Raw genomic sequence first — 26029 nt, 5'->3', positions numbered from 1 at the left:
GAATATTCCATAGATTTTATCTACAAAAACTATCATAGAACAGTACTCACAAGTTCAAATTCTTATTAGAAACAAAAATCTTTCTTTAGATATTCTGCAATGCAAACAGGGTCCAGAGGAGCTTTTTGTATTTGCATGCGAAAAAATATTACAGTAAATGTATAGAAGCGAAGTTTCAGGCAACATTTTTTATATAATATCATATGATGTTTGCTTTCAAATACACATTTTTCCAAGTGTTTAGATGTGTTCAGGTAATGTAGAAATATTTTAAGAAATATTTCTACATTACCTGAACACATCTAAACACTTCAGCACTTGGAGGTCAAGTTATTTATTCAAGATATATTTAGATGTAATAGTGTGAGAATAAAATCAGCAATTTTGAAAACACTAATTTTTTTTTCAACCTGCTACTTGAAAGAACAAAGGATACACTCTCCAGCTGAATAATATTTCTCCTTCCATGTTTTATAGAGAAGCTGTCTTTCTTCGTACTTTAAATATTGTTATCCTATTTTATTGCATATTTTGAAGAAATCTTTTGTCCAAAATGAGTTATTAAAGGACTTTGGCATTGCAAAGTCAAATTTACAAATGCAGAAAATCCCAAACATACCCATTTCCATATGAAATCCTGTTCATATGTTAATATAACATTTCCAAATATTTTTTCCCATTCTATTTTCCCAGAGGAGCTGAATTATTCACAGCAACCTTCATATGAACCTTTAAGTATTACAATTATCATTCAATATATGAGATCTGGGAAATATTTAGACAGTAAGAATAAAAATTAAAATTATTCACTTTCTCACGACTTTTAATTCTCCCCTAAGCATATCTGAATTTTCATGCTTTATAGATAATTAATACTCAGCTGACTTAGAATCTACAACAAATCATCTTCCAATGATCAAACAACATAGAAACAAACAAGTTTTAAAATTCTAAAGTAACTTCTAAGTAACCAAGGTACCTATTACCCTCAGTTTAAGGAGGTAGATGATCTTATTTGTTCTTTTGGACTACCCTAGCTGTAAGTGAAGTAGAGGAATTAAGTGCTTTCCTTCAGAGGACCCTTAATTCCTGGAAGTGCTTTGAATGATATACACTAACAGAGTGCACTTTGAAGCAAGTGTGGCCATGCATAACACAGCAAAAATTAATGTCTACAGAAGAGATGAAGGTCTTGTGTTTTCCTCAGGGGAGGAATCATTTCATTACAGTCACAGCTCCTGTTATATGACCAACATACATAATATGAGGTCAGAATGTAATATATATTGGAAAGAAAGGATACACACACAGTCAGCTTTAACCACTTGAAATAAGAGCACAAAAAAAATTAAAGCTCCTTTATAACATTACACAGGTGTCTTGCCTGTGTGAGATTTCTTCTCCAGATAATTCAGCCATTTCAAAGGCTATTCTACAGTTATTCATTTTTAGAAAGGGCCTAGGTATCTTGCTTTAAGATCCTGAATTTAGATTGCTAAACTCTGATGAGTGAACACATCCACAGTCTCCGATACCAAAATCAATTTTTCAAGCTAAAGGATATTAATCTTTATTAACTTCGTTCACCTTCACTAACTATACTCAACTGGAAGAAAACATTTCCATGGCTTGCCTTCCTCTCTCTCTTTCATCTTTCTCTTATAAAAGAGGACATTCTTTCATCCAATCCTGCAAACAGCAGAATTTTATCTTACAGGTAATTCTGTGCATTAGAGGAATTCAGAGCCACCTTCATGATCCATTTTTAAATGCAGCTGGTTTTACAAAGCTCCAGTTGTTATGGCACTCTGGAGTCCAAGCACTACTGAAATAAAATGAAAGTTAGGTTATTAAATTATTTGTAATCTCCATTCCTGAGTATTTACAAGGTAAATATATGGTACTCTAGGTTTAACCTCCATAATTCTGTCTAAACTTTGAGAAGCATTCCAGCACATAAATCAAGCCTTGTTTATGCTACTCCTTACAGTTAAGCATTTTCTCTGCTAAGCAACATTTAAAGAAATTGAGGTACCTGATGGGCCAACCTCTGGTTCTGTGTAAATACACAGGTCAGGTTTACACTGATGCATCCAAACCCTGTTGGACATAGCATCACACATAGATTTGAGTAGTCATTTATAGCAGAAGCAATAAACATTCAGAGACTTCTCTTAAAAACAAGCCTTCATTCCATTCCTCAAAAGAGATATCAACAGCAAAGCTGCAATACAAGAGGGAAGTACATCAGTTTCATTTAGATCCCCTACAACCTCCTTGAAGTGTTTATGATTGAAAGTCACAGCAACCACAAAATATCCAAAACCTTCACTTCATCCAAAAATAAAAGTCAGAGAAGAAAATATATGCAGACAAAATAATAGCTGTAAGAAGGTGATGACAGACTGAAAGATAAACAAGCCATGACTTTCTCATAAAAGAAATCTCTTGATAATATTTTTATCAGATTTGTTATTTTTCACATTTTAGTGTTAGACTAGAAATTCGAGTATTTCCAGTTTATGACTGCAAGAACAAAAATATTTAATACAAAAATTTTATTAAAATGTATACGCAGACCTAAAGCTAGAATGGATTATTTGTGTGGAGTTTTTCAAAATACCATTGTGATCTTTATAACTGTGCAAGGAGAATCATACAAAGAAAACTTCAAACCAGATTTTTTTTTTCAGAGAAAGAAATGCCAATATTCGAGATGTATATGATTTGTTTACTTTGAGTTAGAGGTGAAAATTTGGCATACAACTGTTTATGGGAGCCCTGTACATCTAAAAGATGGAGTTCATACGGTGCCAGGGCTGTGTTGTCTCAGCTACTTTTCTATTGATTAGCTGTGTTGTCACAGGATGCCAGTTGTCTCTTGAATTGTGATCGTGCTTTACATGTACTAATGGGTGAGCCGTTAGAGGTTAATTAAAGCAAAAAGCAGTTCATATACTTACTATGTCAGTAAGTACTTAAAAATCTGTAGGTGGCTGATAAGACAAACAAAGTGTTATGAAATACTGTCATGTTATACTTCCCTGACCAAGTGGAATGTCAAGTTAATATATTGTTTTAATAACTATCACCATAATAATAAAATGAATGGGAACACTTCAAAGAAAAACTAGATACAAGTCAATATCTAGATCCTGTTCCAAGACCTTGGTCATACCTTTGATGCGTAAGTTAAAAACTATTCCTTTCCCCTCCAACAGTTGTCTAGTTTAACAATAAGATAACAGTAGCAGGACATACACATGCTTCACATTTAACACATATGCTAGGCTGCATAATTTCTGGGAACTACCAAAGAAAGACAACTGCAAAATTTTTCATGGAGTTGTAAGTATTTAAGAGATATTGGAAATCAACTTTAGAAGAACTGTGTGTTTAGCTTTATTCTGGATTGTACTTTTTCACCAAAGAAGCACTGAATAGTTTGCCTTAAATCCTTAAATTATGCATTAATAGGAGTTTGAAAAATCTTTCCTATCAAGAAAGCAAAATCAGGCAGAAAACCCTTCTACATAGCTTATTGCGGTTTGAAGTCACAGCCTAACAAAAATACTCTTTTCCTGTTAAAAAAAATTAAATGAACAAGCAGCTGAGGAGAGAAAAAAACTAAAAGATGGTTAGTTCCTGCCTTCATGACTAGAAAAGGAATATTTTTTAGCCTTTCCTTCACCACCCAGTAAGAAATTCCTTGCCATAGTTTCCCTTTACTTACAGCAATTCAGTTATTAAAAAATCCTGATTCTTTCTTAGCCATCTTTTGATCATTGAAGCACAGAGTTGTTTGATTTGGAAGAGAGCTTAAGTATCGCCTAGTAATAACTCCCTGCCAGGGACACCTTCCACTAGACCACATTGCATGAAATCCCATCCATCACGGTTTTGAACACCTCCAGGCATGAGGCATCCACAACTTCCCCGGGCAACATGTTCCAGTGCCTGCCCACCCTCATTTTTGAAGAGGTAACCGCTAATTTTGAAGGGGTAACTCCAGGCACTGGGAACTTCACCAAACTGCTGTGGCCTCTCAGAGATGGACAGCAGCTTAATTACTTCCTCCACCAGTTTCCTCAGGATGCACAGATTCGTCTTATCAGGTTCCATGGGTTTGTGCACTGTCTTGTTTCTTAGGCCATCTCAGACCTGATCTTCTCCTACAGCAGGTGGTTCTTCACTCTCTCAGTCCCTGCCTTTACCTTCTGTGTGTGTGGCTCAGACGGTGTGGCTGAAGCACTTGTCAGGAAAGACTGAGACAAAAAAGTTGTTGAGCACTTCTACCTTCTTCAAATGCCAGAAAATCAGGTTTCCTTTTCCTTATGAAGTGGGGCCATATTTTCCCTAGTCTTCATTTTATCAGAGACATAACCCATAGGAGCTTTACCTCTTGCCATGGACACCTGTGGCCAGGTTTAATTCTGTCAGGGCATTAGGTTTCCTAACCTGATCCCTTGCTGTCCAGACAATCTCTTTATATTCCTCCCACTACCTGTCCCTGCTTCCATGCTCTCCAGGCTTGCTTTATGTTTGTCTTTGTCCAGGAGACCTTTTTTCCCTCTATTTACCTACTGGTCATTTAATCTGTCTTCCTCTTGGTTGGAATGCATAACTCCTGAAGTTGTCGAGGTGATCCTTGAATATCAACCAACTTGCTTGGTCTCCTCTTCCCTCCAGGGCTTTATTTTATCCTGCTCTACCAAGTGGACTCCTGGAGAGGCCAAAGTTTGCTCTTCTAAAGTCCAGGGTATACAGAGTTTGGTGTGCACCCTCCTCACAGCCTTTAGCATCTTGAACTCCATGGTTTGATGGTTACAGCGGCTGTAACCAGCTGCACATTCCCCACAGCACCTCTTGGTGAGAACAGGGTTCAGCAAAGTACTTTTCCTTGACAGCTCCTCTATCACTTGGAGAAGGAAGCTATTGTTAATGCATTCCAGGAACCTCCAACAGACATAGGAGCAAGTCTCTCCTCTTGGCCTCTCCTTCAAAGAAGCACCCTGTGCCCTGCACGTGCTCCTGTGGAAACTGCCTCACCATGCTCTGGTTGACATGCCAGGTCCTGTTTGCCCACTCTGCTCCTCCTGCTCCCCAGGGCTGCTCTTTGTGGGCATCGGGGGTGACACCATTCCTCCTGGCCCCACACACAACTCATCAGTCGCTCACATGAGAGCTGACACTTCCTTGCAGGTCTGAGCACTGCCTGGGTTTTCCCTAGGTCAGGACCACTCCCTCCATATGCTACGATTCCCTGTTCCACTACAGAATGTGCCTGCTGTTCAACTCTGCAATTAATGTTTTATTAATAACAATGTGGTCTACAACCATAAACCCCAGCATGATGAATAGTAATAGTTGGAAAGATGATAAAAATTTCAGAGCTAAGCACATGTGATTCATTAATATGAGGGGATCATCATGAAGGTCTGCTAGACTAAAATGCAGAGTTAAAAGGCCTTTTTTTTAAAAAAAAAAGCCTTTGTAGTGATCAAAAACATCACTTGGTGCATTGATATTCATACTAATTGACAGCAGCACAACCAGGGTTGCCCTAGACCTACTGCTTTCTCCCTCTTTACTCCAGCTTGGCTCTTTGCTGGGTAGATATCCCACATCTAAGCTCTCAGCTTTATATTGATATTTAGTTGAATGCACAAGATACATCCCCTCATTGTGTTCCCCAATCCTTATTCCTGTCTTCCCAACAGACTACACTGGTTTTTTTTGCCTATAACTTAGAAATAAGTGTTAGATCTAAGGAGGCTTCTAAAATTGCATTGATTTCAGCTAGATTCAGAATACAGTATGAATCATACAAATGTAACCTTAACTTCTTTGGGTGAAGTAACTATGCAAGAAAACAGAACTTTTAAGGTGTCTTTCCCCTCAGAGCAAACCCAATCTGAGTATCTGCATCACATTCTAACTCCCTCAATTAGATGGTGGTTTTGTTTTTCACGTGGAAGATAAGTAAGCATGTTATGCTTAATTGCATTAGAAATTATGAAGCGTGGAATACTGATAAAGAGTTTTAAAAGCTAGTTGTGAGAAGTTCTGAACTGGTCTGCAATTTGAAATTATGTATATAGTTGAAAAAACTTGCCTTTGTAGAATTACCTCTTAGAGTTACCTTTCTTTGTACTAAACCTGAGGATTTTTAGGACAATACCTTGGATTTCAGACATTTCAACTCCTGTAACCTGTGTTGCTTCTGTGTTTTTTCCCTAAAACTTTGATTCTTAAGTATTTACTGTTTTCATTGAAAAGAAGCATTAAGCCTTTATAATTAACAAGTCAAAGAAGAGTAAAATCTCAGCAATTCAAGACATAATCAAGTAGGGAATACAATAAATATTATGAGCAAATCAAACAGGACCACATACTACTTTTATGCTCCATTGTCTTACATATACTTCTCTTTGTCGCTGAGATAAAGCATGTTCCATTAGTTTGGTATGGAGACATATATCAGGGAAGTATTCCAATAAAATTTATACATTTTTGAAATTGCAGAGTGGGCCACAATTACCATTATGTATTCTGATACAGATATGCTAGAGCTCTTAGCATCCCTGTGTGGGGTCTTTTCTTCTTATTCTAGCATAGAGAAACAGAAAAAGATAGCTATTTTTAATGCATGCATTTATTACTTTACCCTAATTTTGAAATAGTCCTTATGCTACTTTTTTTTTCTTCAGTAAATTTGATGCTAAAATTTACCCTGCCACACTCAAATGTCCAAGTACATATTCATACTAGTTAAATATGCAAAGCTACCAGGCTCCATGATCTCCATAACGTATATGCTTTCCTCTTCTATTTGCAACTGTAAAGAGGCTTGCAAGCAACTAGCTTTTATTAATAAATATCTATAACACTGTCTCTGTGCATGAACACCATCCAAAAGAAACCTGGTTTTAAAAGAATTTTTCCCCCAATAAGCAATGTGCTCTTGTAGTAAATAAAAGAAGTATAAAGAATCATGGGTTGGAAAATGCCTCTAAGATCCTCGAGTTCAACCATCAAGCTAGCATTTCCATTTTCACCACTAAATCAAGTCCCCAGTTGTCATAGCCACAAGTTCTTTGAACACATCCAGGGACAGTGATTCCGCGACTCTTCTGAGCAGCTAGTATCAAGGCTTGACAGCAACCTCAGTGAAAAAAATTTCTGAATACTTAATATAGACTTTCCCTGGCATAACTTAAAGCCATTTCCTCTGGTTCTGTCGCTTCTTCAGAAAAGACTGACCCCCATATTTCTACAATCTCCTTTCAGATAATAGGAGAAAGCAAAAAGGTCTCCCCCAAGCCTCCTCTTTTCCAGGCTACACAAACCCAGCTCCCTCAGCCACTCCACATAGGACTTGTGCTCCAGACCCTTCAGCTTTGTTGCTTTTCTCTGGACAGGCTCCAGCACCCCAATGCCTTTCTTGAAGTGAGGTGCCCAAAACTGAATTCAAGGTGCAGCTTCACTAGTGCTGAGTACAGAGGGACAATCACTGCCCTCATTCTGCTGGCCACACTACTGCTGATGCAGGCTAGGATGTCTTTAGCCTTCTTGGCCATCTGGGCACAGCTGGATCACATTCAGCACCCCTATGTCCTCTTCTACTGGGCAGCTTTCCAACCATTCTGCCCCCAGCCTGCAGAGCTGCCTGGGGTTGTTGTGAGCCAAGGGCAAGACCCACTCCTTCAAAACACATCATATTTAAGGGTTGGTACAATAAGACCAATCTACTCTCCAAAGTAATGGAATATTTCACATAGAAAAAAATACTGCCCCGTTTGAGGTTGAGATAGATTATAGAATTAAGTTTCAAAAATTATAACATTATTTTGATTTCTGTTGAAATTTTTTGTGTGGGTTCAGCAATCCTCCCAAAATCTCCATAATATATTTCTTATAGAAAGACAATTTATTTGATTGAAGATTTCACCTTCCTTAATATTTCATCAATATCAGAGAAATGGAAAAGCTATGCAACTAGGTTAATTTTTCTAACTGAAGTAGTAGTCATATTACAATATGCTTAAATGAAAACTGCATAAATATTACAGCTCATAAAAATGTCCTGATTAGGAATGTCTATAGATATCACATTTATTGTTGCATATTCTCCTATCATGTTTTCCTTCTAAATTTGATAGCAGTACCAGAAACTTGGAGTTTGAAAAGTTGGCAGCTGTATTGTGATATTGAATTAGCCAGGTGAGATCAAATTATGTTACCAGTTTAAAGTGCTGAAGCATTCCCTAAAGCAGCTTTCATTTAAGATATTAAATGTCATCATTTTCATACTTCATTGACTCTATAATTCAATAGGGAATAGCTTCTTTCACTGCACCAGTATCATTTGTATCTTGATGAGGTCTTGTTTACCTCAAAAATTAAACTTAAGTAATGATCCTATTTAATGAAGTACTAAACATAGTAAGAAAAAATAAAAATATTTGCTTCTTATGTCTCAAAAGCTGTAAATTTCAATATTTAAACTTTGTTCAGTAAGAACTCTTTAATTAGCCAGTTAAGAAAGCCATTTATTCAGCCCAGTCATTTTGCATTACTCAAAAATGGAAATTATTAATATTACAATAGTTAAAAAGCAAAGATAAGGCTGACACTGGGGAACTTTTTCCTTGAAATTAGATTAAATTATGTTCTATCATCATAGCTTACTTAAGTGTTTACAGATAGCTAAGAGTTTGATTATTTAAATCTGACTTTGTAATGTAGGTAAACAGTCAATACTGATTGTGGAGAACTACCTGCTCCTACCAAATCCTAGTGCAATCAAAATCTTTATATCTCAGACTTATAAACTGTTCTCCAGTATCCAAGCACACAAAAACTATACCAATGAAATCTGAGTATAAAACTCTTTAGAACTCCCTATCATAACTTCCAACCACAACAGACTATGCTGAGGACTACAATAATTATTACAGTGACACATTATAAGGACATATTTTATATTTCCATGAATTTTAAAAATGAAGTGGAGCTATTATCCATTTATGTCTCTTCCATCAGCCTTTCACAGGATAATTATAACTGAATAACATAATTTAAAAATCCTGAACCTGTCACAGGTATATGCTTCTCCAAGAGACTTCTGGAATATGAGTTTCCATGGCTGACAAATGTACAGCTTGCATTAAATTATCCACAAATACTTTTGGGAGTTCCAGGAAAGAAAAGTGGCTAACTGATAGAGAAGTACTCACTTATTTTCATATGCAGTACTGTAACATCCTGCAAGTCCTGTTCCAAACTGAACTCTCAGTATGCTAGGTGTCCTGAGTTCCCTCCTCATGACACCTGTGTGAGAAATGAAATCATTAGTTAAGCTGGGCAAAACTAGAAGTTCTCAAATGCAGAACATCCATGGCTCTCCTGAACAATAGGTTCTCTCTCCCATGTCCCCTTCAAAGGAGTTACAACCACTGGGGACATTTATGCAGCCCACTCTTAAGTAAAGTCTAGCTAGTCAAAAAAATAATGTATTTTGCTGACTAGTCTCCTCTGCCATCCTCATGGAAAGAGAAGGACAATTGAAAACAAAAGAAACAGAGATACATGAACTATATTAAATTTGGCTCTAAATTACAACATTTAAGTCCTCTACTTTTACCACTTTACTGCTTATTATTTTTCAAACCCTGCTGCTTTAACTGAAAAAATAAGAACCTTTCCCTCTGATTCTTCTTTCTAGAGGGAAGAACAAAGTCTTTCAGGTAGAGAAGCTTCTCTTCTTAGTGACAGATCTCTGGTGAGTAGGTGGAGGAATCCAAGAAAGGTCTGCTATATCTCTTTGGGTCTGCCTTCCCTGGCACAGGCCTCCTGGGAGATTGGGATGTATGATACGGAAGATTACCTATGCTCACTTCTCTGGCTGAACACTGACTTCACCTCAGGGAGAATGGACGATAGGGATGCCAGTAGGTTGTGTAAGGATGTCATGAGGTTGTGCAAGATAAAAATAGAAGAGTCAAAGCCCAACTATAACTTATAACCATTTTCAAAAAAATTTTTGGTTTTTTTAAACCCCACCAATACATAGAATGGTTGCACCAGTAGTGTAGCAATGGTAAAAGTCCTGGTAGAACAAGAACTTCTGTATCCCCTCAGAGTAAGGCTGGTAAATTTAGAATAATTGACTGTATTCTTCTATTTCCTCCTGCACTATGTATGACCATCTTGTACGTCCACCTTATTGCACATTGTCACAGGATGGCAGAATAAAGCCATGATTGTCACAGAACTTCAAAAAAGTGAGTAAATACTGAAAAAGGACAAAGGACTCTTAATTCAGAGCAGATTAGGAGAGCTGCTATATCTGATGATTCAGGCTTCATTCACCATGTCCTATCTAACTGCAATTACAAGTTTTTTGTCCTTAGGTGAGCACTACTGGAGGTAGTAATCAGCAGATGAACCACAAGTTCAATTCAGAGATGCAGTTCTTCTGTTTTGATGCATTTTGAAGTCATTGTATTAGATTTTACTAGGACAAAATACAGATGATTGTCAGGAAAAAGAAATATGGTCCACTTAGGAAAATAAAAAATAATATAGGATTTGTACTTGAAGATATAGTCCACTCTTCAAATCTCATATTCTTATACTCCATGAAGAAAGTAAATATATTTAGATGGGTGACTAATAAATTAGCTTTTTAAAAATTTTATTAATCAATTATCTTTTATGAACATAGTATTCCTCTTGTGACTTTGAGGTTCAAGTACATACCCCAGTATTTCACTGCATACCAAAAAGCATTTAGTGTTACTAGAAGTCAGTATTAAGCTTGTCCCTCAAATCCTTTTAAGCCAGACCACACTTTGAAAAGTGTGTGAAGATATAAATTCAGGACACCCTTACATTATCAGTGTCTTGTTGTTTTCAAAAAAAATTCAAAACCATTCAGGTTAATCTAAAGTAAGAGGAATGCAAGTAAAAGCTTTTTTTTTTTTTTAACATGAAACCAAAACCAATTTTAAACATTATGACAAATAAGAACCTAAATATAGCATGCTTACACTAACATGCCATAAAAACCTCACTACCTTCCCTATACTCTCTGTATCATCAGAATAAGGATTGTGTGCTTTAGACTTCCATTGTGCTACGGATGATACTTATTTAGGAAACTGTATAAGGCAATGAACTAATCATTAAGCCATTTTTAGACACCTTCATGGTATTCTCACAGGGTTATTGCAAAAGAGCTCTCTTCTCAGATCTCCTGGATAGTGGTGGCATTAACAGTGGTGTTACTTCTAGAGCTGAGCTTTCTCTTGAATTCCTCTACGAAGGGCTCCTAAGTCCTTCATGCAAAACCAGTTTTTCATTCCTCCTGCAACACAGTCTGGTCACGTCTTAATTAAGGAAAGAGAGTGCTTTAGTTACAAAAAAAAGGTTTTCTAGTACTGGCAATTTCCCTCCTTGATTAAACAGCAAATCCTTACTTTAAAGAAGGGTAAAACCCTGTCCTTTTTGATAGTTGCTTGTACTGGTTTAGGGAGTGTATGTAGCACTGAACAGTATACTCTTCTTCAACAGAAGCATTAAAAACTGTACAAGCATCCTAAGAAATTATTACTAGATCATTACTAGTAAAAACTAGGCAGTGTGCAATTGATTACCGATCCTCAGCTTCTGTTTTACATGAAGAATATCAGTACACCATTTTCTTCTAGTAAACAACATGGACCATTAATTTTGCCACAGGGAGTAAATTTCAAGTAGAAAGTTGAACTAAAAACCAGTAAATTTATTTGTTACGGTAGTGTTAAATATAATATTGTTTATACATTGGCTTTATTTCAAGATAACAGCGGCATGCATCAAAAGCTTTATTACTACCATTTATATGTTTCCATTCTGAAAATTCCTTGTTTAGCCTGAGCAATTTTTTGAAACCTATTTGAAAATATTGTTTGCTGGGAAGTAATTTCTTAAGGTTCTGAAATTCCATCAAAAGGATAATAAAAATAATGCATGATTGAAAATCAGTTCACAATCTTTTTTCAAAAAACACCTAGGATTTTTAGCAGAAAATGGTACCTGCTGATGCAAAACCCTACTTTAGTTCTAAAATAGCATTTTTTGAAATTGCTAAAAAATAGTAGGTGCTAATTCCTGCTGCAAACCAACAAAACAAGAGATGGTCTCATGGAAGTATCATAAAAAGATAACTTATATCAGTAATCTTAAATTTGATAGTGCTTAATATGAAGACTTTTATTTCATAAGACTCAATTATTTTAATTACCTTTTGCCATACAAAAAAAAAACCCTTACAAGATAGCACAAAATATACAGCTACAACACTGCATATTCAAGGAATTAATTCATGTTTTAGTAAAAATTATTCAGTGAGATGAAAATTTTATAATACTATACATTACATCTAATTCTATGGTATCTAGTACTTCATCCCAAAATGAGTTTCAGTTGAAAAGTCATGTGTTGCAAAAGAATATGATAAAGCCTCTTGATCTCAAATATGTCACTAATAGATAGTAGAAAGGCTAAAACCAACATACATTCCTATTTTTCACATCATGTTGCAAGTCAGATACACAATAAATAACTTTCTAAGTTATTTACACTTTGTAAGGGTAGAGCAAGGCAGCAGCTTTTGTGTAAGGGTTACTGTCACCATTGGTTTTATTTGTAGAGATCAGAGCTTCTTATGTGCTAAACAAAGGACCTCAGACATATAGCTCAGGTTTCTGCATAGGTATACTTGGCATTTCTTACCTAGCCAGAGGGCAGTGCTAACAAGCCATAATTTCTCCCCTGCTATTGTTACTTCTTTGCATTTTTAACATTTACAAAGAAACACCTGCTTACCAAAGTGTGCTGTTATTATAGTTTTGTTTTCCACAATTGTTTTCTAACTATCCAGACATTAAAACTCTTCACTATCCATCAAATCACTCATTAGTAATAAGAAATTTGTATTTGTCAGTTTAGAAAAAGTTATATAATTTGCATTTGAATTTTTGTGTGCAGTTTAATCGTTTGTAACAGTAAAAGGAGAGAGGCTTCCAATTCTCTGAAGGTCTTGGTTTAAATGCCTACCCTGCCAGCCACTGATTGCTATGTATGAATATGTATACTTTACTCTTGTGTTTCAATCATCCAGTTAACAATGAACATGATTCTTCTTTCCTCCTAAACATTTTCTTCTTAAATAGAAGTCTTTTCACAGTGTGACTATTCTGACCACACACATCTGAAATTTCACAAACTGATTTTCACCAATGTAAGCATATTTACAGTACAACTTAAAGCCATGGGGAAGGGAAGGGAAGGGAAGGGAAGGGAAGGGAAGGGAAGGGAAGGGAAGGGAAGGGAAGGGAAGGGAAGGGAAGGGAAGGGAAGGGAAGGGAAGGGAAGGGAAGGGAAGGGAAGGGAAGGGAAGGGAAGGGAAGGGAAGGGAAGGGAAGGGAAGGGAAGGGAAGGGAAGGGAAGGGAAGGGAAGGGAAGGGAAGGGAAGGGAAGGGAAGGGAAGGGAAGGGAAGGGAAGGGAAGGGAAGGGAAGGGAAGGGAAGGGAAACACAAACCCTACCAAAACAAAACAAAGAAAACCTTTCCCACATGTAAATTATTCTGATGACCTGAACCACAGTCAAAGAATAAGATTCAAATGTTGCCAATTAGATTGCAGGGACAGGATTTGAGTGTTATATACTGAACAAGAAGGCAGCTTCACATATCCTTGATATAAGAAAAAAGTAACAACAAACAAAAACCTGGAAAGTTTGAAGTGGACCACGGATTATGCTTTATACATGCCTCTGCATAAAACATCCAGGTGTCAGACACTATTGTATTCAAGCACTTGCATAATTCAAGAAAAGGATTCAGGGAGGGAGAGGGAAGACTGAAACACTTTCAGAGAAGTAGGAATATAAACAGGATTATTTCATTCCTTTGCTCTTCCAGGTAAATAATTTGTGTAATATTGATTCCCTCTTTTTTGGCTGAGCAATTAGTCCCAAGAGAGTAGGAATTTCAGTAAAACAACCAAAAATTATCTGCAATATTTTACAATTACTTTTCACAAATCTCTATATATAAAGTGAAGCTTTTTGAGGGGGAATCTTCTCTCGCTTTCCAACTACCTGAAAGGAGGTTGCGACCTGGTGGGTGTTGGCCTCTTCTCCCAAGTTTCAAGAAAGAGGACAAGAGGAAACAGCCTCAAATTGTGCCAGGGGAGGTTTAGATAAGGTATTACCAAAAAATTTATTCATGGAAAGTGTTGTTCACAATGAGAACAGGCTCTCCCCAGAAGTGGTTGAGTCACCATTCCTGAAGGTATTTTAAAGGCACATATATGTGGCACTTAAGGACACAGGATATAGTTCTGGGTTAACAGTTGAAGTTGATGCTCTTAGAGATATTGTCCAAAAAAACCAAAAAATACTAAAAACCCAACAAAACAATTCCATAAACAGAATAGCTTTCTGAAAAATATGACTTCTCAATGCTTTGCAACAGTGTGCAAGTCTGGCAACAGGAAAATCCACACTAGTTCTCTAGGGCATCCTTCAGAACTGCTGATGTTTGGGCTCAGAAAAGACCACAAGATACAGAAGCATTTTTCCTGTCATAGATCATTGTCTACAGCACAAGCTACTAGTAAGGCTATTCAGGAAACAGCCTACCAGCGCCTCCTTCCCAAATGGAAAGTCACTTTTAACTGTCTTAGTCTCTCAGTTTGCAGACCAGGAATAAAGGGAAAACCTAAAAATATTTTAAAAATTCTTTCAGCGAGAAATATGGATCCCTTTCACTAACACTATTAAGTCTGTATTTCAGTTCATATACTCTTCCTATGCTCACATTCTAGAAAGGACTATTTCTTAAAATACAAAACTACAAATACTTTTTAGCCGTCTGCAAAATAATCATGGAAAGACAGGAAATGTTGTTTCTAAAGCAAAGCCCATATGCCTGTCTTTGAAGCATGGTGTGTGCAAGTATGTTGTGATTTCGACGCAGAAAAGTATCTCTAAGAGGCCACCTAAAAAGCATTGAGATCTCTGATATTAATCACAGTACAAATAACCTAACTATTAAACCTTACAATTATATCTCAATATTTATGACACATGTTTGTTTAAATGTGAAGAAGTTGCACATCTCTTGGGAAAAAAGAAGCTGAAGTTAGAAGCAATAAAATGCTTGCGTTGTCTTTTTCATAGAATTATATATTTACCAAGATATTTAATCATATTTTATTAAAAAAAATATTCAGGAGATTGATTTTTACTGGAATATCTTTGCATTCTGAAAGCAAACCAAGTGCTCTTCCTTCAGAGAAGGAAGGAGTGTAATAGAAGGAGTGATGAGGAGTCAATGAAAGAAGTGAAATTTATTCTGTTACAACCAGATGATAATTAGTTTTTGTTTACTTAATATAATATTTAAGCTGGAGAGTAAGTTAATTAGACTGGTTTACAAATAGTGGCATGTCCCACACACTGCCTGGAATATAAATGTTACTCTTGCAAATAAGGATGTATGACTGGCAAGATAAAATCAAGAACTGGTTGTAGTGTTCTCCAAGAAATAAAAAAGCAGGGAATGTAAGTCTAATGCCTTCCCAGCTAATCAAAACCCCAGCAACTCCGCTTTCCTACTAATAAAAAAAAAAAAAAAAAAAAAAACTGGGATAAAATCATTAACATAAAAATTAAAATTTGCAATCCATTTTTTGGACTTAGCTGCATGTAAGTTAGATTTATAGGGAAGATATTTTTGAGAACTAAGAGAGAGTCTGGAATCCAGTGTCCTAGCATTCATGCACGTTATTATATGAGCATAGATCCTCAGTAATCATGATGATTGCTCATGAATATCTTCATTTCAGGACTAAAAACACTGTGATGTGCCCCAAGTCTCCTAGAAAGTAAACATCCTTTTGAAAGCCTCATTTCACAGTAAGTAGGTATTAGAGACAGTATTTTGCTCATTATTCATGCAGTAGTTAATGGCTGGAAGTAGCCAAACTCAATCAAGTTTTGTACAAGTAGGGGAAGACAAAAGGGCATAGGAGAATATCAGCTTCTCTGAATTTTACAAACCAAAGGAATTGTGAGAAAGTCAGCAGAAGTATTCGCACATAAGGCATGACTCAGTATCTTTTAGTGACAGAATTGGAGTCTTTGTTACGTAACGGCAACAGTTATATAACCGGTTAAATATGAGCTCTTAGATCCTTACAAAGTGTAATATTTGCTTCCTATCGCAAATATATCAAACCTTTAATGGTCTACAGATCTTATGAAGATTTGTGTGTTTCTGGTATACAGCTCCAGGGTACAGTTCAAAGCAGTACTGAATTAAAAGAGTGAATGCACCAATCTCCATGTCAATTGAAAAGAGGCTTTAACCTTAGTCTGGTCAACACAATCAGATTTCTTGAAAAACAGGAGATAAATTATCTCATCTGATATAAAAGCTATACAGCTTTTGACAAATACCGTCTTCTGCTTTAGAAACTCACTTGTCTTCTGTACATTCCAGCTGAATTCATCAAATCAGTATGATGGACAATATCACTGGCAGTGAATTGTTTCAGGACAAGAAAGATGTCGGCCTGGTGTTAAAAACTACAAAAATCCTTAAAACATGTCACAGAAACATTTAATAGTGTGTGAACAAAAGAGTTGGGTGAACCAAAAGAATGACTACCATATATGAACATTCATCCTAACTTCAGGATCAAGGAAAAAATAGAACCATCACTGGGAAAAAGCAAACAAAAATCTAAACAAAAAACCTTACCTTCTTCAGTGGGATCATCCAAGTGCAATTTCTTTGCTGTGATAGCAAGGGATAGCCTTTCTAATGCCTGAATCCCAAGATGAAAAGCATGAGCAAGACTGAAGTATTCTGACTGCTACCTTGTTACAGGCAAGGAGAACAGGAGACCGAGAGCACAGGAACAGCCAGAGAAGGTTACAAGCAGATACAGAGGGAGAGAAAAAAAGGTGCAGGATTCTATACCCTTGACACAAACGTGAGTGGAAGATAACTGAAAGGTTTTCCATTATTTAAGGCTAAAGGACTGACATACTATTCTTCATTTACCACATAATTACAGGGTTTAAAGACATGCTGCATTATCATTTAAGTCTATTTCTTTACATTAATTTTTTAATCTACATAATTTCTGTGACCTGCTTATCTACTTCTCCTCCACAGTTTAAAGCTACATCCAGTCAATTCATTTCAGTGCTTACCTACCTATGCATTTTGAAAAAAATTAAAATATCTAACCTTAATATTTCATATAGTTTTATGAATTAATTATATTTATCTTCTCATGGACATGGAAAAGAATTATTCCAATTTTCTTTGCAATAGTGTTTTACATATTTAAGAGTATCATCTTAAACAGAGTAGCATTAATTGAACCATATTTTTGTTGTAAGCCATGTTTAGTTGACCTATGCTCACCCTTGTTATCCCCTCTGAGCTTTCTCCAATTGTGCAAAGCTCAGAACTGGACAGAAGCCAAGATCCTCCCAGTATTCTGTAGAGCAGGATTATTTCAAAAGGCCTTACAGAATGTAGAGTCACTTTTACCAGAATATAGTATTTACTTTTTTTCCCAGAACAGCAGAATATCCCTGGGCTATGGCTCAGCTAGAGGTCCACTACTGAGCGTTTTTAGAATAGCTGTGACCTGAACATTTATTTGACTTCCTATACTCATGCAATTTTTAAATTCCTGCTTTAATATATTTCCTTATAAGTTTTGCATCTTATTTTTTTCCCCACTACTTTCAATTTCAACATTTTCAATTATCAAGTGTGTAGTCTTTCTCAGTTCAGTGACATCACATTTCATTCTGCATCCAGTCACTCTGACCACTAGCAAAGCTTTGATGAAATAAAAGCAGCAGAGAATTGTAATTTGCATCAGTTCTCAAACCTTAATGTTTAAAATCAGGTCTGGATATGATCAATGACACCTATAAGTTATCAGAATAACTTATAAGTACCTTTTTTCCTCCTTTGGTAATATTAAGATCTTAGACATTATTAATTTCATCTTTCAGCTGCTAACATCTGGTATTTGGGGTTCTGTGGGGATTTTTGGCATTTTGGTTGGTTTGGGGATTTTTTGTGGTATATTTTGCTAAGAGAGTGTGTTCATGATCTTATTACAATATACTCTTCAGTAGCTCCAGTCTCAGTAGTGCAAGCATTCAGTTTTCATTTTGCCGTTTCAACTCTCTGCAAATTAACACAATTCTCTAAAGAAAAATATTCTATGAACTACCTGTCCAAGGACAAACATGTATCCTTGGGGAATAATTAGGTATCCAGAGATTAAAAAACTCCCAAGAATTTTTTTTTAAATAATAGTGATTAAGAGTTCAATAATTGAGCACTAAAATTAGAGCTTTCCCTTCAGATTCAAATCTCAAGGTACTGCCTTCACTTCATTTGATCATTATAGAGCCATGACTTGTTAAGGTAAGTGGGATGCATACATGCTACCCTAATTGTGATAGAACTAAAGATCATCCTTTTCCAAAGATAGTGGCAAAGATAGTGGGCCTAAAACCATGCAGAAATTCTGTATCTTAAACATATTCAGTGGTTAATAAGGATATAACATATAGTTGTATCAAAGTAATGCTTCTAAGTAATGTGTTACCAAGAATTGTCCAAAATAAAGCTGAACTAATCAAAAGACAAAAGGTTGCAAAAGTAGATTCTAAATAAACTTTTTCTTTTTAAATTTGAAAAAAAATATTATTTTTTCTCTGTAATCATGAGTAAGATTTCTAGATTTAACTGTTTTGCCTATCTAGCTGTAAAATACATTATTATTTACTCCTTGAAATTATCAAAGTATTTGGAGATTTTGACATTTTATATAAATAAGTACCCATCTGAGAAAGGATTTGTCTTGTTTCCTCTTTTTGGCAATATGAGCTCAAATACAATAAAATATCTCTCTCACATTAAATAGATGCATTTCATTTGAAATAAATTTGAGTTAGTATCCCTTTTTCAGAACCTAAGCTAAGGTAGTTTGGATAGTTTTGCAAACTATATGTTTTCATATAGGCATGCACACAGGTAGCTTTAGCTGAACTTTTTGTCACCTCAGAATGGTTTCCTTGTATGCCTGAGCTCATCTAAAGAGTTACATACAAGCAGTAATAGTAGTGAAACACACAAATAAGCATTTCTCACATAAAATTATTGGGGAGTATTAATGATCTAAGTTTATCTTAGATAATAATATTAAGATAATAGTATTATTCTAACACTAATATTACTGATAATAATACTATTAATACATAGTTATCCTATTAATTTAAATAATACTATAATAATTTAGATTATAGTTACAAGTAATCCATCAAGTGCAATTTATCTGAGAACCAACATGAAGATCTTGACTGGATATCTAGTTAAGATCCTAACTAGAAAATACCTTGACATTGCTTAACTGTGTGTTGAATGAGCATCAGGTGAGTGCCACAAGTATAACAAACTATTTAGTGCCACCTGTGCTATCAGCATTCAGGCATCCCATGTATGTCACCATACTGGACCTTAATCTGACTAAATTTCCACATATCTTTTATCTTTCATATGACATGTGCGAGATATTCAGTTGTTTACTGCCAGTAACCAGACTGGAAAAAAGTGAATGTTAGATACCAGCATTTTGACCATATTACAAGTTCAAGATGCTGTCAGAAGATAGAATTACAGTCAATAAAAGAATGTTTTTAACAATGCTGTTCCTAGGAGATAGTAGGTGGCACACAAAGCTGACCATCTTCCTCACTTAATCTTGTTGCTGTGCATAAGACTGTCTTTTGGAAGGATTGTAGTTGAGGTTTTTTGTCGTTTGCAACCACAGTCTGTTGTTAATCTATTTTGGTAACCACATATCACTTTTCCCCATTAACAAAATAGTATTTACCTTTCCTCCCTTTCAAAGTCTGTTAATGTTAGCCTTTACAGTGAAGCTTTTGTTTTTTCCTCTTTTAACTATTTCATTCATTTTGCCTAAAATTACTCCAAACAAGTTTAACAAACAGTCACATAAACTGACAATGCATCAAATTAAATTGAGAAGCACTGTGCAGGAATGTTTTCTTCTTCTATCTTTCCCTTCTATAGTACAATGCTTTTTCTTTCTTATTTGGTAAACCAAATTCCATTTTCTCTCTCTGTACTAAACAGAGCATGACAGCTCTGGAAATAGTTGAACTTGCCAGCTGAAAAGGTAAATTACTCAATTCAAAAGTTAAGATTTTCCTCCCACAAAGTAAGAACAGAAATATTTCCTTTACTATTTAATAAACATTGTTTCCCTCTCCTCCTTGCTCCCTCTCTGAGACTATAACAAGCTTCACTTAGATTAAAAAATCCAAAGCAATGACTTGGTTCTTCTCTATTTGAGAAACATTTCTGGTTTGTGTACTGGAGTAGCTTCTCACACTATAATGTTAAGTATTTCATAAATTTACCTTCATCTCAGGACAAAGCAGATTTATTGAACTATGAATATAAAGTAGATAAAAATCTAAGTTCTTATATTTAATGAAGTATATAGTAACTTACAGGAGCAATCAGGGGGCTTAAAGCTACTTAAATGAAGAGACTAAGGGATGTTTTGGTCACTCTAACCAAAGCGATGGGCTAGAACTCATTTTTGCAAGCTTCTATTGCAATTGAAATACTTTAAAGTCGCATTATTCCTGTCACAAGACATTTTATGATGCTTGTATTAGAAAGAGCAATCCATTGTCAAATACTTCAATTTCCCCATTTGAGCTGGTAATGAGGGCACTATTCAAGCATTACATAACCAAGGGACAGAAATCTGCCATACTAATGTGTTTGCAATAGTAAAGAAATGTATTCTGTAGTAAATATTTCCTCAAAAGTTTTCTATGAACCAATAACTTCACTGCAAGAACAAGATATATTCAAAAAGCTGCACTGCACAGTCAGTTTTCAATTGAATGGCTCAAGTATTGTTTTATGACTAGATAGCAATAAAAATTTAATTTCAGAGACTAAACCTTATGATTGGATATCAATAACAATTTAATTTCAGAAACTAAATGTCAAGATTTAGTATCTTAAATCTACAGCAACAAAACAAGGCAAGTGCACTACACAGAGCATGTTTCTTCCTCTCAGTGGTTGGAGTAGAGAGGTACAAGAGGTATAAATAGCATCATCTTATAAGAAGTGTATCTTAAAATTTTCAAAATGCATTCCAAATGCAATAAACATCCTGAAAACTTTTTTCCAGATGCTGCTTGTGTTCACAATGGCTGGAATGGCTATGTCACTGTGTTACAACAGATGCCTAGTTACCTGATAAAGAGACGTCTGAAGTGGATTTGAGAAGGCAGTCCCTGCAAAACACCTAGGAAAGATTTTTCTAGAGTTCAAGGTCACAAAAACTAAGAATTTTTGTAAGACTCATGGAGTCAAGTACAATAGTCCCAGGCTGGACCAGCTACATAAAGTCAAAGAGCCCATGACAAGCAGCAACTCAAGGAAATAGGTTTAGGAAAATGCAGACTGCTATCATACTGAACCTCTCCAGATTATTCTCAAGTTATTTAGCGACCTTCATTCAGCCGTTCCTCCTGTGTATAGAGCTTCCCTACAGATGTATGGTAAGGCCAAAAGTATGACAGAAACGCAGCTTTCCTATAATTTCAGACTTATTTTTTAAAGTCCTTGTTATAAAGAATAATGACCCAAACTGGAACAAAAAACTTTCATATGCTAAATATAGAGAGATCACGTACTAAGAAACACAAAGTGTAGCAGCCTAAGTCTCCCTGTTCCTATTATAACAAATACTTTTTTGTGATTTTTTTCTTTCTTTGCTTTGTAATACAAGCAACATTCTCTGAATTTTTTTTTGTTTGATGCACCATAACTAGTGAATAATGGTTTTTATACCAAATTTGCAGATTTCAGGTTTTCCTCAGTTCTTAGGTTTAAGTCAGAATAACATTCCCCACTCACTAGTGCCTGTTACCATAAAGACAAAAAGCTACCAAAGGAAGATTAGTAAGCATCAGGAAAATTCAGTTAGAAACAGTACCTTCCTTCAAAGATAACATTTAAAATAGATGAAACAGACAAACATCAAATCCAGATTCACACTCAACCATGATATGGATGGGAGTAGGGAAGGAATTTCTATAAAGGACAAGTAACTCGGTTGGCCTTGGTTGCCCAGGACAGCCACATCACACCAGGAGAAGTAGATATAATTGAGGTGTTTTAGTAAATTACAGAATTTCATATTTTATTGCCTTCAGTTTTGTCTCTTCCCCTTTTGTTATGGTAAATTCACATCCACATTCAGTTTAAAGAGATAAAACCCACTCCACAAAGTAAACCAGTGCATTTTCTCAAGATCTATAAAGGTTATAAATGTATAATATGAATTTTACTTAGCTAATACTGCTTTCTCCAGTTAGTTAACTATTTCAGAACTTTAAAAATTTGATTCCAGGAGACAGCCAAATGCATCTTTTTTATTGAACTTAAAACCAGTATATGATTGCCTTTGATTCTCAAAGACTTCAGTACTGGTCTCAAGTGGTAGCTAGCATATTTTATTTTCCTCTTAAATTTTTATTTTTTGGTAATTTGTTCAAATCTAATTGCACCACCTTATCAGACTGATACCACAGCATTATTTGGCATTGAATTTTACACTTCGACATATATCAACTTAAATGGATAAGAATGGGAAAGACAAACAAAACTAATCAGAAACAAAATTAGTTTACTTCCAAGCATAATTCAGCAAAAGTAATGGGAATAGGTCTGAGTCATAATTTAAACTGCAGAATAGCAGGAAGACAGATTGCACATTTAGTGGACTCATAAGCCAGCAGTGGCCAAGAAGGCCAACAGCATCCAGGCCTATATCAGAAATAGTGTGGCCAACAGGATGAAGGCAGTGATTATCTGTGAGCCTACTAGTGAGGCTGCATGTTGAATTCTGTGTCCAGTTTTGGGTCCCTTAATTCAGAATAAACATTGAGGTGCTGGGGCATGCCCAGAGAAGGGCAGCAAAGCTGGTGAAGGGCTTGGGGCAGCTGAGGGAGCTGGAGTTGTTTAGCCTGGAGAAAAGGAGGCTCAGGGAGATTTTATCACTCTCTACAGCTGCCTGAAAGGAAGGTGCAGCTGGGTGGGGGTTGGTCTCTTCTCCCAGGCAACCAGTGCCAGGACAAGAGGGTGTCGTCTTCAGCTGCACCAGAGAAGGTTCAGGTTGGACATTTGGAAGAAATTCTTCACAGAAATGGTGACTGGGCACTGGAATCGGCTTCCCAGGGGGGTGGTAGAGTCACCATCCCTGGAAGAGTTTAAGGAAAGATTAGATGTGGCTCTTAATGCATTGACTCAGTTGATGAGGTGCTTGGTCAGAGGTTGGACTTGATCTCAGAGGTCTTTTCCAATGTAATTTATTCTGTAGTAGAACAGAACATATTCTTATATGTGCATACTTAATGTGAATTTTGTCCTAAGGAAGACTGTCACCCACTTTAAGGGGTGACACATAAAATAACTCCCCGGTAGACAGTACAAGAGAGATTAATCTGGCTAAGGACAATTCTGTGCTAGGTAATGATGTCAGTACTGTTGAGAATTCAATTCCTGCTGGCCTTGCAATTTAACATGTAAAACCACTTGTACACAGGAGTTTTTTGTTTCACAATGGTGGTCTGAACAGAAAATGCAATAACATATGTAATAAATCTTACAACTTGCAGATTACAGTATATTTACTTTTTTTTTAATTTTTGTTAAAAATAAAAAGAAAGGAAGGATGCTAAGCCTGCAGACCATCACCTGTACCCACATCTAAGGAGAGAGCAACCAGCCATTCTAGCAAGGTCTGCTGCGTCACAAAGCCTATTCCAGGCTTTTCCTTCCCCCGTGCAGTTGAGTTTACAATTAAGCATATGGGCTGGTAACTGTAGTAAGAATTAGTAAAGACTTCTCAAAGCCAGACTTCCTGCATTCTCTCCGGCCTCTAGTAGCAAACAGTTCACTTTTTCTCCACATTCGCTCTCCACCTACTACCTTACAAGCACGCAGTAATACTAGTAGGACTTTTAATCCCACTGGGTTACATGGAATACAGGAAAGCAAATTGCTTTTTCCCAAACTTAGTCCTAATACTGCAAAAACATGTTACAGGTAAAGCATAGAACACAGCAACTCTCTTGCAAGGAAAAATAATGTACCTAGATTAATTTATCATGGGAGAAGTCTTCAAAAAATAAAACTGAAATAAAGAATGATTGAATCAATTTTGTGAATTTTTTACATAATATGAATAACTTTCATTCTTTAAGAACACACAAGTCTAGAGGTACTTCAACTACAGAGCAAGTTTTTACTGCCACATTTTGGATGGCATCACTTGTCATGCTTGTAGCAATTGCAGTTACAATGCAATATTGTAATATGAGAGAAAGCCAAGATGTTTCAACTTAAGAGATATTCTTCTGTCATGCTTTCTTTTCACTTCACTTCTTTACCCCTTAGACATACTTGTTTGTGTCTCCACTGCAAGGATGATTTCCTCCAAACTAATTTCCTTCTGCAAGGGGAAAAACTGACAAGACTATCATGCAAAAAAAATCTTACGGTTATAAGCTTCAAAGACGAGATGCATTTTTCCTCTTGTAAGAGCTGTTGTAACCAGAAAGATATATTCACCATTTCCCTGCTGCTCCCAGAGAAACAGCACAGGATCTGTGTTCTTAATAGAACCAGAAACTGTTTCAGGTGTAGCAGCACAACACATGATAAATCTGAAGACTTAAACTGGGATCAACTATTATATTAAATGTCAGTCAAACAGTATCCTACATGAAAGTGCCTCCAACTCCCCATCCGTTCCCCACCCACTCCATATGCCATGAAGAACAAATGTCTGAAGGAGAGTCAATGCATTTTAACAGGTTTGATGTGTATCAAATACTATTCTGTTCTCTTTTATTCCTTAACAAAGCCCAAAATTGTAATGAAAGAAATAGGCACCTCTAAGTTTTCTCTTATTGAAATAATGCCCTAAATATGCTTCATTGCTCAAAAAATGAAGTATTAATTACTTCTCAGTTTTTTCAAATTTATTATAAAATAGTCAATATAATTTATATGACCTGTTGCACATGGTCATATAAATTATATATTTATATATAAATTATATAATTATATAATATTATAAATGTTATATATATCCCACATGGGGTTGTCAGATAATGCATGTCTAGGCAAAAAAACCATCACACACTCTTATACTAGAGAATAAGTCCGAGTGAACCTAAAGCTAGCAACTTGTCCTTGTTTGAGCATTAATTGTCTTCACCATAGCTAGTACAGGGTTGTGTCTTGGGTTAGCGCTGGAAACAGTGTTGGTAAGACAGGAATGTTTTTTTATTGCTGAGCAGGGTTTGCACAGTGTCAAGCCTTTACTTCTTTTAGTACTGCCCTACGGGGGACAAGGGGGCTGGGGATGTAGAAGGAGTTGGAAGGGGACTCAGCTGGGACAGATGACACCAACTGACCCAGGAGACATTTGCTGTGATAGGACGTCATGCTCAGTTTATAAAGATGGGAGGAAAAGAGGGAAATGGGCAGGGGGATGTTTGATGTGAGGACCTTTGTCTTCACAAGTCACCACTGCTACATGTGATAGAGCCCCGCTCTCCTGGATGTGTTTGAGTACCTGTCTGCCCATGGAAGTGATGAATTAATTCCTTGGTTTGCTTTGCTTATGGGCATGTTGCTATTGCCTTCCCTATTAAAATGACTTTATGTCAAACCATGAGTTTTCATTTGCTCTTCCTATTCTCTAGCCCATCCCAGTGGATGAGAACCTGCACGGTGCTTGGTTGCTGGCTGGTGTTAGCCATGACACCCTTACAAATCAAAGACAGCTTGGCCTATCAAATATATATTT

The 26029-nt window shown here is 36.2% G+C and overlaps 1 protein-coding gene and 1 long non-coding RNA gene across 4 annotated transcripts in view; one reads left to right on the top strand and one right to left on the bottom strand.

Annotated features, from left to right (window-relative positions):
* Positions 1 to 26029, bottom strand: part of CDH12 (cadherin 12) — a 710660-nt gene that overhangs the window by 602560 nt on the left and 82071 nt on the right. The gene's annotated exons all lie outside the window — the stretch shown is intronic.
* Positions 15896 to 22864, top strand: LOC135288546 (uncharacterized). Its single transcript, XR_010351616.1, has 3 exons — positions 15896 to 15971; positions 16948 to 17053; positions 21335 to 22864. It is a non-coding gene; the product is annotated as an uncharacterized LOC135288546 (long non-coding RNA).

Source organism: Passer domesticus, chromosome 1 (genome assembly GCF_036417665.1).
Source record: "Passer domesticus isolate bPasDom1 chromosome 1, bPasDom1.hap1, whole genome shotgun sequence".
In the NCBI taxonomy this organism is placed as follows: Eukaryota; Metazoa; Chordata; class Aves; order Passeriformes; family Passeridae; genus Passer; species Passer domesticus.
The sequence above is the reverse complement of the archived record's forward strand: the minus strand, read 5'-3'. Positions and strand labels throughout refer to the sequence as shown.